Source organism: Sarcophilus harrisii, chromosome 1, assembly GCF_902635505.1.
Source record: "Sarcophilus harrisii chromosome 1, mSarHar1.11, whole genome shotgun sequence".
NCBI lineage: Eukaryota > Metazoa > Chordata > Mammalia > Dasyuromorphia > Dasyuridae > Sarcophilus > Sarcophilus harrisii.
The window spans coordinates 584,958,670-584,972,694 of NC_045426.1; the positions used below are offsets into that span (position 1 = coordinate 584,958,670).

Sequence of the window (14,025 nt, forward strand, 5' to 3'; positions counted from 1 at the left end):
TTAAATATTTCATTTTGAAATAGTATGAGTTCCATAAATCTGAAAAAAAAAAAAATGCTGCTATTTGTTTTTTGGCATTAAGCCTATTATATGGAGCGTATACCAAGAGGAAAGCAAGTACTTATTATGTGTATTATCATGGGATTTCAAATCGAAGCTGAACAACTTTTGGGATCGGTGAAAACTATAGTTCATAAATATACATCCTTGTTAACTTTTTTTTAAAAAAGAGAAGCATCTGAATTTAAGGGCAAAGAATTGATGATGGTTCACACCTCTTTTGTAGGACAAATATCTAAGCACAACAAACTCTTGGATAGCCTCGACTAATTTTTTTTTAAACACAAGCAAAATTGACTGGAATACTCCAATTCAAATCTTGACTATAGAGCACATTAAGTATGAAAGGGTCATAATTACAAGATGGGATAGACTAAACAAGAAATTCCAATTCAAAATGTGGAAACAATTACTTCTTTGCACTCACCCCATTCCTAAGAAAGGGAACAATCTCACAGATAAATATATAAACCATTTGGCTTTTGAATATATATTTATTTGTCAACTCATTTTTCTAACTGTTGGAATGGCATCAGGGATAACAGAGAAAGAAAGGAGAATGTGGCAATAAATTTAAGACTCTGGGGAAAAGAGTTAAGCTCAAAAGGGGAGATAAAGGTATGTTAATCTATTTCTAGACAATAATTACTTAAGAGTACAAAGGCCAAATTAACATCTCTTCTCCTTATGCACCCACACAGGATAATTTGTGCAAGTAAAAAAAGGAGACAATCAAAGATACAAATTCTAGGAGCTATAGAGTTAAAAGCCCGAATTCCCAAGACCTAACAGATTTCATATCTACTGTGTGTGTATTCTTGCTGTGTTTTCCAAAGAAATGTGAGTTGCAAGAATAGGGTCATTTCCCTTTTTGTCTTTGTATACTCAACACCCAATAGAGTACCTAGTACAATGTTCATTAATTGACTTCACGAAACACTGTACATCAGAGACCAGCAGCTTCAAGTACCAGCTCTCTCCTTTGTTTATGTAAATGGTTATATTTCATTTGGCATTTAAAACTAATTTCACAGTCAGTTTTATTAAACATTAAACACTAGTTTTGCATTCTCTGGATATACACACAGCAACAATAGGGAAGGCATACCAAGAATAAGATGTATGAAAGGAAGAAGCCAGATAAAGAGTTAAGATTTACTAATATGTACAAAAACATAATAAATCCTCCAAGAGATAGAGAAGTTATTTTTTTTAACTGGGCCTGTGACTTCAATGCTACGAAACTGGAAGACACCTTTAACTGTAAGCTTGGGTCAATTGCTCCCTTTCTCAATCTTACTGTTGAGGAAACAAGAATCAAAGAATTAAGGGATTTGTCTAAAGTTATATTGAATCCATCCATATCTTCTTGCTTTAATGCTGTTTCTTCCACTGTAAGCTTAAAAAAAAAAACAAAAAAAAAACCTACTTCCTCTAACACTGCAACAATTATTCTGTCAGACAATTTCCAGAGGTATCTAAAGTTAAATAACTTGACCAGGGTCATGCAGCCACTATGTAGCAAATATGGGATTAGATTTCAGTCTTCCTAACTCTAAGGTCGGGCTTTCTACATGATGCTGCTTGTACTGAAATAATGAACTACTTCTTTTAAGTTCAATTCAGCTTCTATTAGGGTAGGCATTTATATTCTCAAACATATGAATTAATGTTATTCATATTCACAAATGGGAAGAATAATTCATAGGATGGTCTCAAAGAATTTTGGATTTGGAAGAACTAGTTCTAATTTTGACTCTACACCTCATTTTACAGGTAAGGAAACCAAATAAAAGTTCAAGAATGCAAATCAAATAATCTAAACTATATCTTGATGAAAGACAAGATAGTGGGTTAAGATAATGGAAGAAAAAAGAAAAAGAAAATGTGGAGTCAGCAAGAAACAAAAATAGGCAAATCTCTGCTCTTTGACTTTATATTGTGACAACTGGCTTCTATATGTATAGATTGATGCCTCAAGGTTTGAAGATTAAAGTGTCTGGGACCCCAAAAATCAGTCTCTGAGACAGTGGTGGAAATAGAGGGGACAGGTATCACTGGAAAGTATGCTCTCAGATTGGCCTGACTGTATTCAATCGGAAGTTAACCCTTGTAGAGTTTTAGTTCCAAAACAGCAGTCCTCTTAACAATTATGAAGCCAGGAAAATTTTGCACTTCTAACCATTCCAAAAAGTATTCTTTTTACTGTGAACAAGTTTAATGTCACATGAAAACTCCATAAAGATTTTTTCAAACATTTGACATCTTAAGGCCCAGAGATGTAATGCTTACTAAAAAGTAAGAAAACCAGGAAGACATGATTCCTGACCTCAGCCTATCAAAAAGTATCATCATCTTGTTAAAGATAGTAAAAAAATGTGCCAAGATAAAGAAATTTAACATTGCACCATTTCTGTTCCTACAAAGGCCTTGAATGCTACAAGACTAAGAAATCTGAAACTAGGAGAGGTTGTTTGGCTTTTGGTAGATGGGAGAAAGAATTCTGGACTTTGGAATCCATGATATAGAGACAAATTACACCTTAGAACAAATATTTCCTATCAGACTCTGCCACTTAACTTCTCCGGTCGGTGGGGAGGTTCTTTCCAGCTCTAAATCTATGATCCTTAAGGAACACAGCTAGAAATAAACTCAAATTGGCAGCTCTATCAGTATTCTATAACTAGCTCACACTGCCTTTTTAAAAGTATAAGACAGCTTCACACTTTGGAAATGTATGCCCTTCGACCTTCTTAGAAAAATATAAAAATATATACATTAGTTTTTTTCCACTGTTTTTCTCCATTCCAAAACTAATTTATTCCACATAAAAAAGGTAATCTAATCAAACAAACCAACATACTTATCATCTTATATTTTAAATGGTCCTTTATTTTTTAAAGAGATATTCAGAAAAACCAATAGTTTGTATGTGTTGACAACTAAAATCTTTTTATTTTTTCAAAATATAAGGTTGGAGAAATCATGTATATGCCATCAGAACTGTTTAGACTTTTCTAATGAGAATTACTAAGAACCTATAGCCTTCGTTATTGATATCACATGAAAATACCATTTCACAATTTACAAAGGATGCAAAAACTAAAATATTTAACATCTGAAATTCAAATACTTATTGAAAGGTACTGAAAAAAAAGATCAGGTCTTAGAATGTGTATTACCACTCAACATTATATATAAACATGTCCATTTGGAAACTATCAAAAGGTTTAAATGAGAAAATTAGTTATGATGACTTTCCCCCATTTTCAGGATTCTTATAGTATCCTAACATATTTGTATTTCCTATGTAGCAAGTAATAGCTCAAAAACTTGTGTTCAGAAGGAAACATTATGAGAAAAATGTTATTATGTAAACAATTCCAAACTTTTATGTTGACAGCTGAAAAGATAGCTCCGCTGCCACTATAGCCACTATTGGCCACTATTGCTACCACCCCCCCCCCCCCCCCCCGCCAATTTCTCGAGGAGAAAGCAATGTATTCCTCAAACTATTTACAAATATCACAATTGCTCTAGGTTATTATTTTAAGAGACAAACTGACACAATGAAGAGTGTTAAATCTGAAGGCTGCACACATTAGCTTCAAATTTGGCCTGACATTTAAAGCCTCAAGGTCATTGAACAAGTCAGTGAAACATCACTGAACTTTAGTGTCCTATCTGTAAATGGGGACAGTATCTGAAGTGCAAATCTCATAGATCATAAATTTAGAACTCAGAAAAGTATCTCAGAAAGGCACCTACTCCAGAACTCTTTATATTCGAAAGGAGATCAATAAAAGTTACATTACTTATTTAGTTAAATATGGAATAGAACAGATAAGAGAATTTGAATCCAGGTTTTCTGACCGAGGTAAACAATCTTTTCATGGGAACACAATGCTTTATGAGGCCCAATAACTGTTATTGAAATGTTACATGCCATTTACTACACCCTCTGTAATTGAAGATAGATGTTATGGTAAGCAAGTTCAGATTCAAAGTCTAAATAAAAAAATTATTTTCAGGATAATAGCCCAATAAACTATCTCATTAAAATTACATTGATACCACTATGCAGTGGTAACACATTTCTGTAATTTGTACTTCTATTTGGTGTGATAGCTTACAAAAACAGTGAATTATACATCAATCAAGTTTCTTAGTATGCTGTTACCAAGTCTACTTCTCATAGTTATCTAGCAAAAGAAGAATAAAGCTTAATTTGCTTTTTTAAAAAAATCAACACATTATACCCACATATGATATAGATGAAAATGATGCACACAGGTCAATAATTTAGTATTTGTTAGGATTTATTCCTCAGGATTATTTTATTCAAAAGAGGGCATACATTAGATTGGTTTGTTTTTATAGGTCCTGCAACATATCACTCTCTTTTGTGACATTAAAAAAGGGGAGATAATTGTTTTTGTGTAAACTCTTATAGACCATTAGGCAAGGAATTAATAGCACTTACTATACTCTAATATGAAGGGAGGAAGTAGAGTGTCTCTATAGACAATTGCAAAGTAAATTTAAAAAATAAAAATGCTAAGATTTGATACAGATACTCCCTGGAACACAAGGCATAATTTCTTATTTCCTACCTGAAGTCACTGTAAACTCACTTGCTTGTTACATAAAGAGAAAGCATAATAGAAAATCATAAAATTTTAGAGGGGAAGATCACTCTTAAAAATTTAATCCAACTCTTATTTTAAGATAGTTATTCAGTTAATGGAAAAATTAGCATAGAAACTCAAGTTTCAGAGCGGTAACATATCAGGAGACCTTTCCTAGCAATGTAAACATTTTAATATTAATATTCTTTTGACAGTGGGGTTTCAAAAAAGGCAAATTGTTCACACACACACACAAGCCATTTGAAGACATTCCCACCTTCCAATATCCTGCTTAGAAGGGAATTATGTTGGGTTTTTGTTTTTTGTTTTTTTGGGGGGGAGGAGAGAGATTAGAGTAAAATATCTACATTCCACACTGTATTTACAAGGGAAAATATTGATAAAATGCTTAAATGATGAATGACTACTTAAAATGATACTGTGATAAAAATAAGATTTAGAAACATATTAATAAAAACTTAAAACTCCCTTCAAACTTGCCCAATTTGTTTGAAGATGTAAAGGCCACTGATTTAGAGTTGTTAAGGGACCTAGGAGAAAGAATCTAGTACAAAGTCACTCATTTTCTTAAAAAAAAAAGTCAAGGCTCTTAAAAATCAAATGATTTAAGTTCATAAAGCCATTCTGATATTTTTTCTTTCTACTGTATCACATACAAAGGAAAAGTGACAATCTATACTATTTCCAAATCACAACAAAACTGTTCAATATCACTTTTCCTTCTATTGACCCCAAGTTTAAAAATTCCTTTTAAGGGTTAACATCAAAATCAAGCTAACTGAATTTGATACTTAGGATAACAAAGTAAATTAAACAGATATTATCAAAGAAAAAACCAGAATGTCTAAAAAATCCAATGCCAACACAAGAGACCCAGGGGTATTCTGTTAAAATCTTCAAAGCCAAAATACACCAATTTGAAAAACCCAAGCAAAACCTTTTTAAAATTCATGAATAAAAGGGGATCAAGTCCTCTTGCCTAAATTACAATATTAAAAAAATTAATTTCTCACATATCCAAACATGTTATACATAAAATCTGTAACTTCAGAATAACTTATAATGAACTACAATAATATATTAACTGTACACAAATTAAGATTTTGTATAGACAAACTTCTAAATCTTCCCAAATTATCTGTCTGAAAAGAGAATATAACTTTAGTTCAGTGATGCATTAAGATTTTTATGTAGATTATGGATGGGAACTGATAACTGTCAAATAGCAGAGACAGATAAGCCAATGAACTTTTTAAAGCTAATGTGCCCAAGACATTTTCAATGATAGTACCATATGAAAACAACCTATGGATTACAAAAAAAATGAACATTATTTTTATCATGTATTTTGAAATGTAGAATATCACGAGTAGAATATTTCTATAGAGTTCAGATCTTTAAGCAAACCAAGACAACTATAGACAAATTATTAGTAACATGGCAATTCTACCCATCAAAAAACCACCAAAGAAATAGTGAAATTTAGAACACTTACATGGACAAGTTAGGAGATGGAACCCTCCTATCATCAGCTAGGTTCCCAAGGTGGCTCAGCGTTGAAGTCGAACTGCTCTCTATAAAGCACTTCTCCTAGGCCCTCTGGATAGTTGTATACCTGGTCAGAAAGTTCGCCCTAAAAAAAAGAATAAAAAAAGTGACCCAACCGTAGGAATTGTTAAGTCATTCTGAAACAAAACAAAAATGACAAAAAAAAATTCAGAATTGGTAGGGACTTAGGGTAATCAACTAGTTCAAAAAAGAAAAACCTAACCTTTATATTCAGGAAAACTTCAACATATTACTATAAAATTACACAATACAATAAGCATTCCAAACTCCCCTTGTTAACATGTTTCCTTTTTTCAAATAAAAAGATATCCACCTGCTGTCCTACTCCCTACCACCTCCTCCAAAAAAAAGAGAGAGAATGAGAGAGAGAGCGCCAATTAGTCTACAACTGGTAATACAATCCTCCTAAATTGGTTTCCAGGACACCATACTGACCCCTTGTGGTCTTCTACTTCTGACTACTCCCTTAGCCTCCTTGGCTAATCTTTCTAGATGTGTCTGGTTCTCTTCTCCCTTTAAGCTATTTCACTTGGTGATTTCATCAACTCCCAAGGATTCAATTATCTTTACGCTGATGATTCTCAAATCTATTTATTTAGCTCTAACCTCTCTGGGGAACTCCAGCGCACTGCTACAGTATATCTCAACTAAGACCTGTAGACATCCTAAACTCAAAATGCTCCAAACGTTTTCATCTCCCCCTCCCCACAAAACCCTTCTTTTTCCTAACTTCCCTGTTACTACTGAGGTATCATCATTTCCCCAATCCCCTTGGTTTGCAAAGTAAGATCTTTGACTCTTGCCCTCTCCAAATATTTCAAAGGTCTGTTAATTTTATCTTCAAAATATCTCTTACCTAGACCTTTTTCTCTCCTCTGCCACTGTTACCTCCCACATGCAATTCTCATATCTTACATCTCATCTGTTACTTGGTCTGTCTGCCTTATATGTCTCTCTCCACCATTCCAGTCCATTCTCTTCTCAGATGTCAAAACAAATTTCCTTAAAGCACAAGTCTGATCAAATTATCTATATTCCAACTCTGGTGGTTCCCCACCAACTCCAGAATAAAGCCCTTATCACCTACCTCCCACCTTTCCAGTCTTGTCACACCTTACTTTAATTAAACTCCCTTCCCCATGTACTCTGATTCAATGATGCTGGTCTCCTTGGTGTTCCTGTAACAAGATATGCCATCTCTCAGGTGCATTTTCACTGACTTTCCCTCATGCCTAGAATACTCTCCCCTTCTCATCTCAGCTTCCCTGACTTCCTTTAAGTCCCAAGTTAAAATTCCAAGCTTCTACTATTCACCCTAATTCTACAGTGTTTATTCATACATAACTACATGATGTTTTCATTTTATTTTAAGCTTTTTGAGAACAAGTTTTATCTTTCTTTGCGTATCCAGTGCCTGGCACACATAACGGGCAGTTGTTTACTGACTTATTTAACTCTATAGGCTTCCTTTAAAGGTCAAAATTTTACCAAGGCTACAGATTGAGGCATCTTTCTGGAATATAATTGCTATTTAATACAACACCATTACCAAGTGTCAGATATAGTATGGTAGGGCTAGGTATAAAAAAATTTCTTTTCTTGGAAAAAGTTTCTGCCCTTAGTGAACTTAAGAAATTTGTTTTTATACAAGTTAAGTACAGGGAAAACCCTTTAAGGCCTAGTACACATTAGATGCTAATAAACGCTCAATTTAGACCCCTATATTTTAATATTATGCTCACATCCATTTTAAATCTTTCATTTGATCTTCACAAAAATCCCATGATTTTACTGTTCAATCGTTTTTCCAGTCATCTGACTCTTCATACTCCATTTGGGGTTTTTCTTGACAAAAACACTGGGCTTGCCATTTCCTTCTCCAGCTCATTTTACAGATGAAGAAACTGAGGCAAACGGGGTGAAGTGACTTGCCCAAGGTCAAACAGTGACGTCTGAGGTCAGAAGAGGAACCTTCCCGATTCAATCCCAGAACTCTATCCACACTTCCATCACCTAGCAGCCCAACCCTTTGATAAGGTTCAATAATCAAGGATGAACTTGTTCTACATAGTGCAGAGTAAGCTAAAGCCATGACTTGTAATGTAGCACAAATTAGTCAGTAAAAGTTAGTATTGTCCCTATTTTTAAAATAAATTTAAGCTTGACTCTGGTTACAAAGTTTTGATAAGACGCTTAAGCCAGTTTCTTTTGTTACTGAAGCCTAACAAACCACTGATATAAATTAGTAGTTATTATTTCACCTGAACAACGTGCATATTTGTTCAAAAAGCCTGATGTTAAATTATAATAGTGAAAAGGTATGGCATAGCTTATGATCAACAGCTTTATATAGTTATAAAAGCACCTGAATAAAGCCAAGAGAAACTTTTAGGTCTATTGCGTAAATAACCACTAATCTAAAATAGTTTAAATTTATTAGTACTGCTTCATCCTAATCTCTGAATAACCTAGAGATCAGTGACTCCAATTTAGTTAGAAAAGAATGACAACCTCCCATTTTACAATCCCAGCCTTAAATAGGATTTCTAAGTATATAGGAGGGAGTCAGAAATAAAGGTATGAATAACAAAGAATATTTGTTATTAGTTATTTGTAAATCAAATCCAAGACAACTGAAAAACCTGGAATAATACAACCAGAAAGCATAGGTCACAATGGAATTAAGCAGCAGTCCTCTAAAATCTGTGCCCAGCTCCAAAATACTTCTGAATGTAACCCAAACGAGATTAAAATGTAATTGAGAAGTGTTTAACAAGATAAATAATACAGGTAATCTCATTCTAAAATTAAGTCAACATGCAGTCCATCACAACACTTATAGTCAGATTAGTGACCAAACTTTCTATTTGAGTTTGACACTGCTACTCTAAGATGGGGGTGGGAAAGAAAGAACTATCAACACCATTCCAATTTAAACTCTCACAGATCTCTCCAAGTCACATCTACCTCCTAAGTATGGTTCAAGATCAAAGAATATCCGGAAGGGCAAGAAAATGAAAAAGGTCCTAGAAGAGGCAGCAGTGATGTGATGATTAGTAGATCTGGGTTCTCCAGCTATTGAGATTTGGCTAAAATAATATTCTAACTACTTTAAAATTAGAGTGACATGCCAAGAAATACAAGAATGGGTTGTGGAAATGTAGCAACAAATGGCACTCCTGAGATTCATTAAAGATGGATTTAAAAAGACTCATTTCTTTATCTCTCAGTACCTCAAATTCTTTATTGACACTACATTCCATTCTATTTTTCTTAATTAATAGTAACAATATTAAGTAATCACAAGGAATTTTGGAAATTACTAGCTTACTCAGATGTGTAAATTATTCTCTTTTAACCTATCTTTATGATATCATTTTTGAGAATTTCCTTAATTTTATCCCAATTCCTTACAATATTCCTTTCCTCCTCCTTGAGAAGACCTATCAGTTAAAAAAAACAAACAAAACCTCAACATCTCAAAACTGCACATGTTGCTATAAGAGTAGTCCTGCTCAATATTATACAATAGAATTCTTTTACAAAATAGTAGCTGTTTAATAATGAAACTGAACACTTTTTTATTTTATCTAAAGAAATTCTGAAGTAAACAATTGTAATGTAATAATTTTAAGTTCTTGGAGTATCTACTTTTTAAGTTGCTTTGGCAATTTAAGAAATAAAATATACTGCATTACAGCATATCAAAACTGGGAAAATAATCAGAATGATACTTTTCAGTTACACAACTGTAAACTCTTAGAATTCAATTCAAAAGTACAGTTTCTACCTGCTTCCATTTTAATTTACTTCTTTTGAGAAGTTCATAGAGAATATTTTAATAGGGCATGCGCATAGTACAAACATTCAAATCAATAATTAAATATTTGTACCTTGAACCTACATTTTTTCCTGTATCAGAACAGGCTTAGTTTAAAGAAACACATTTTTAAAGTTTTAACGATACTTATTTGTTGAGAGCAAGATGCCAAACACTTCAAAAGCACTATTTCAGCAGGAATAATTTCAAAACTGATGATTTAAATTATCCCACGTCCCGGGACTTATCCATGGCAGGGAGGCCCGGCTAATTCATTTTATTGCATATGAATGAAAATAAACCAATCAATTACCGCACATAAAGCCTATCAGAGACTCCGAGGTGCTTTGATCTTTAAGAACAAATTAACTACATCCCCATAAAAATCCCAGGTCACTACTTCTTTACTTTGTGCAAACATCCACCTCCAGAATGCTTGCCCTGTCAGCATCCCTAAATACAAAGCTTTTGCTACATAAGCAGTTAGATTTTACTACCTCTGAGAAAAGAACTGCCTAATATATTCAAGCACTGTTCTCCATACCAGCAACAATGCTGCTGTCAACAACATCTTGAGCTTTGTTTCCATTAACGGGAGGTATTTGCTCCTCCATCGCCCAAAAACAGGTTTTCCAAAAAGCTAGGCTTTTCATACCAAGTTTTTATAAGAATTAATATTTTTCTTAAATGAAAAAAGAATGCCACAGGCAACATTTACCAGCATTTTTATTTCCTTTAAATAAGGAACAGAATCAGTTACAAGCTTAAGTCTCCCCTTGCTTATGCCTATTTAGGAGTGAAGTTCAGTTTGTCAGGGAAATCACTTTTAAGATTTCGGGGTTATATTGTAAAGGGATAGAATAGGGGCCACCACAACACAGGCAGCACCAAGTGCTACAAGACAGCAGCATTGTTCACATAGTGACAGGAAGAAGAGAACTAGATTGGAGCGGTCCAGACCGGAACAAACCCCTCCTCCTTCCCCCATTACCACCCACAGTCGATTCGAACAAAAAAACCCGCTAAAATGCTGCAGCAATGCTACACGCTGAGGAAATTCCTCTCGGGTTCTTTCCCTAAGAAGTCGGGTGGAAAAAGCAAATTCTGTTCACTACCCTCCCTTTCCCCCCGGGGCTGGGGAGAGAAGTGGCGCAAGCAGATAAAGATAAGGAGCACCGCAATTTTAACTGTTGCACATAAATACAGTCTGCAGAAAAGCAGCATCGAGTTGCTTATTTAAGTATGGTTGAAAGCATCTTAACTCTCCCAACAGACATTGCTGCCTCCTTCAAATAAAAACTAGGCATTTCCCCTGAGAAGGAGTTCACTTTCAGAGCCACTTGCTTGGGGAGGAGGTGGATGACAGACAGCCGCTGGTGGCCCAGTCATCAAAGCGCCACACCACCAAACCTTGTGTTCCTGCCACTATTTCCCCCACCTTTCCTTACAAGTCCTCAATTTCCCTATTTAGCTCGAAGCATTCACCAGAAGGAATTCTGACTCCACCCGCAGCAGCAGATTCGGTTCAATCCAACTGTCATTAGATCACGACCAGCGTGCAACGGACATCACCAGCTTCTCTGACCCACAAGCTTTGCATCTACTATTTTTGAAGCAAGAGCTACTTGCAGAAAGAATGCTACTTTCCGGAAAGTGAAGAGCATTCATCCTTCATTTTTTACACTCTTCCTATCTATTTCCCTCCCTCCACCAAAAAGGACGAAAAAGACCAGGGTAGAGAAGTGACTAAGCCTTACTTTCCAAGAGGTGACTCGGTGAGTGACAGCGCCTCCGCCCAATCTGAGCGCCGCAGGGGGCGGGGCACAACCCTGGAGTCTTCCAGAAAAGGTACCTGACACTGGGGCTTCCCCGGGGCCCGGGCCCGCGGTTGGCCCAAATTCAGTCAACCTTCTCTCAACTAAAGGACACATCTACTCCGCAGCTGGGATCTGCCGGCAACCCTGGGAAGCTGTCACCAGAGGCCCTGCGTGAGGATCCGCCCCCGCTCCATTCATAACCGAAACCCCCGGCGGAGGCAGCCACGCGAACCGACGCGGAGGGCCATCTCCACTCTATTGGGCTCCGAGAGCCGATCTAATCCCCAGAGGTCTGAGCCGGCAGGGCAGTCCATTTCTCCTTCCTCCCCCGGATGTGGGCCGTCTCCTCCGTCGCCCAGCGCCGGAGAAGACGGGTCTGAAGACCCTCTTCAGCAGCAGCAACCAGGAGGCCCCCTCCCCGGAAATAGCAATGCACCACGGGAGAGGGACGGGAGGGAGACGGCAGAGTAGACACGACGACCCCCGGCGGCGAGACAACCCTCGCTCCCCCCCTGCTCTCAGCGACTGGTGGGCAGAGCCGAACCCGGCACGGTATGGGAAAGGGTGGAGGAAGGACGCCGCGCCGGTTCCTGAAGGAGGTCCGAGGCAGAAATTCGAGCTCCGACCTCGCCCGCGTACGCTCCTCACTGCTCGCGGCCAGCTCAGGGCTGCCGGGTGGCCCAGACACCCGCCACCGCACACCCGCGGCCGCCATGTTAGAGGCGACGAGCCCGGCGGGGTGCTCCGGGGACAGCAGGGCAGGCCGCCGGGAGTGAGGAGAGCGCGCTCCCTTCCTGCTCCCCCCCCCCCCCCCCCCCCCCCCCCCCCCCCCCCCCCCCCCCCCCCCCCCCCCCCCCCCCCGCTCAAATACCCGGGGCCGAGCGACCCGCCGCCGGCCTCCCATTCCCCCCGCCCTCAATTCTCCGGCACCGCCCGCCGCCCCCGCTAGCCACCTCGCGCCGCCCCGCATGCCGCGCTGCGCCGCCGCCACGCGCCCCCTCAGGGGTCGGTACTCACGTGAGATAACGGCCCAAAGAGTCGGGTAAAGCGTCTTCTCTTTTTAGGCGGAATTTTTAAAGAGGGATGTGGTTACCTAAAGCAGAAATACCCGAGGCGGCCTGGGCCATAGGCTGCGGGGAGGACGTGGGGGGGAAAAGCGCGGCACCGACACCAGCTATGCAGCAGTGGCGACGGCGGCCGAGGAGAAAAAAAATAAATAAACGCTAATTTAAAAAACTCCCAAAACGAGGTGGGGGCGGGTAGGGATTTAGGATGATAGGCAGGTTCCTTAAAGAGAAGAGCAACAGAGCGAGAAAAGGAGAGAATAAGAAAAGGAAGAAGAAAAAGGCGACGACGCAAAAAGATGGGGGATGCTAGCCGGGACGAAGAGCAAGCGAGTGTGGGAAGGCAGCGCCCGAAGAGCCCGTATTTATACGGGGGGGCGGGAGGAGGCGGGGCTTAGCAACGTCACAGCCGGCCGGGCCACTGTTCGAGTGGGGCGGGGAGAAGTCACTGGGGAAAAGGAAAGGGGAGGGGTACCGGAGTAGGAGCGAGGGGAGAAGGCGTGGGGTGAGGGAAAGGGCTGGGAAAGGGGAGGGGGGCGACGTGACCAGGCGGTGCAGGTGTCTATGGTCTCGCAGCCTCCGGCGGGCTAGCCGCCTGCCAGCCTCCCTCCCCCTCCCCACCACCAGGAAGCCAGGGATCAGCTCCCCCGCTGGCGAAGGGACTGCAGTGAGGACATGGGAGGGAGGGAGGCAGGCGGTGGTGGAGGAGGAAAGAGGGGAGGGGGCCGAGGAGGAGGAACAGATAGAAAGGGCCGGCCCTGCGCGCGCAGGCGCCCGTCGGAGGGGCCGCGGCCGCATTGTGAGATGGGCGCCTGGGTCTCCCGGCGGCCGACGTAGCGTTTGTGAGGTCTCCCTCTAATTTTTCCCGGACCTCGCCACGGGGCGGGAACCCCGGCGCTCTGACGTGTGCGTCGTGTCGAGGAAGCGCTGTAAAACTGGGACCGTCGCAAATGGCTTGTGCGGTGCCACGGTTTCTTTTGTGGAGAAGCTACGAGGCTACGCCTCCCCTGGGTTGAGTCTTTCCTGCTTCTCGCCACTCCTTAACT

The 14,025-nt window shown here is 39.4% G+C and overlaps 1 protein-coding gene across 4 annotated transcripts in view; it reads right to left on the reverse strand.

Annotated features, from left to right (window-relative positions):
* The window catches only part of AZIN1 (antizyme inhibitor 1), a 33,701-nt gene extending 19,926 nt beyond the window's left edge, over positions 1 to 13,775 (reverse strand). For 3 of the 4 annotated variants that reach the window (XM_012541736.3, XM_012541734.3, XM_023496412.2), the window contains exons 1-2: positions 12,933 to 13,775; positions 6,205 to 6,342 (exon numbers count right to left, since the gene is read on the reverse strand). The gene's annotated coding sequence lies outside the window, so the exon portion shown is untranslated. The remainder of the gene's footprint in view (positions 1 to 6,204; positions 6,343 to 12,932) is intronic. The other variant, NM_001291487.1, reaches the window with a different exon arrangement.
* Positions 13,776 to 14,025: the final 250 nt, after the last annotated feature.